This window comes from Teleopsis dalmanni, chromosome 1, assembly GCF_002237135.1.
Source record: "Teleopsis dalmanni isolate 2A chromosome 1, ASM223713v2, whole genome shotgun sequence".
NCBI classification, from domain to species: domain Eukaryota; kingdom Metazoa; phylum Arthropoda; class Insecta; order Diptera; family Diopsidae; genus Teleopsis; species Teleopsis dalmanni.
In genome coordinates, this window is record NC_051846.1 from 38,651,257 (window position 1) to 38,652,738 (window position 1,482).

A 1,482-nucleotide genomic window follows, 5' to 3' on the forward strand; every position below is an offset into this window, starting at 1 on the left:
CTGCACCTCTTAAGATAAAGTAAAGCTATCCACTTATCGACATAGACCGCAGTGTTGTGGTAGACCAATGAAATTCTGAGCTCTGGCCCACGGAAGTTATAGAGGTTGATCCTAGCTTTGCAAGTTCATCTACCTTTTTGTTTAGCTCAATACCGATGTGTCCTTTAATCTACAATGATTACTATGATCACATTCCATGAGTATCGTGAAATACAAGAAAAACGACACCTTATAAACAAAATGTTTTATGTAAGAAGCTGTGATTTTCTTTTAATACAAATTTCGCTGGCATTTCTGTTGAACTGATGAGCATGTCATATTGGAAATTTAAATATGTTTCTGAATATATTTGCTTTCTATTCTAAACTTAAAATAAAAACTACTTGAGAATATTATAGTAATTCTTGATAAACTTATTTGCATGAGTTCATCCAACTCCCTTCGTACTTTCAAGAAGCTTGTTTTTTACAATACAATTCTCTCGATGTACTTTTATTTCTGGAAAATCAACTTTTCCGTTTGTAAAGAATTTGTTCCCCAATAATTAATCTTAATATTGATAGTTGTCCAATTCAGTTCATCGAAAGGATCTTTACCACTCACATAAGGTATGGAGTTCAGAATGTAATTTTCGGGTTATTGAACTCAAAAATTCCTTTCTCAGACATAATCAGCTCAACAGCAAAATTAAAATTTTCTGCTACATGGAACTTAGTCGTGACTGGCTTTCATATACCTTCCCTATTTCTGTCATTAATTCTGACCAAATAAAAAAAAATTCGTATAGTTAAGTATTTATAAGCTAAATAGTAACGACAACTACTTTTTAAACAGTAACTTCAAAGCCAAAGTTCGGATTACTCACATGGGAAATTAAGTATTGTCCCGCACTTATCATATCTGTTTTCATAACCTATTTCCTAATGTTCTCCTACCTATCCCTTCACCATATGACTTAGTGCCCATCATTGAGTATAAACCTCCCCATTCATCAATGTGATATATTCAGTTCCTCCCATCATCTCTCTCTAAAATCGCAGAATTTGTGTTTCCCGTCATAGAGTCTATTAGACAAACTGCTTAAGAACCATAACCGCACTTTAATCATTTTACTTGCCATCTAGTTCAATTATTGTAATCGTATTCTGATTTAGATTAACTTAATTTTCTAAGTAATAGGACCTAGAGTCTTAATGGAGACACATGTTGCGTCAGGCCGAAGTCCGGTAACGGCTTGTTATGGTCAAATAAGTAAGTGAGGTCTATTTATATTCTGACGTACCACTTACTATTAAAATGAGATTCTCAACATCATAACCTTCACGCTTAATTGTTGGAATACTCGTTATTCATCATAATCGGTTATTTTAGTCGGTTAAGTTCTCCTACTCATGGGCTTTGATTTACTACTTTTTCGAACTTAAAAATTGTGTTTCATGACTGAATTAACCAATGTTTGCTTCTAAACACGGTTGCCACTTA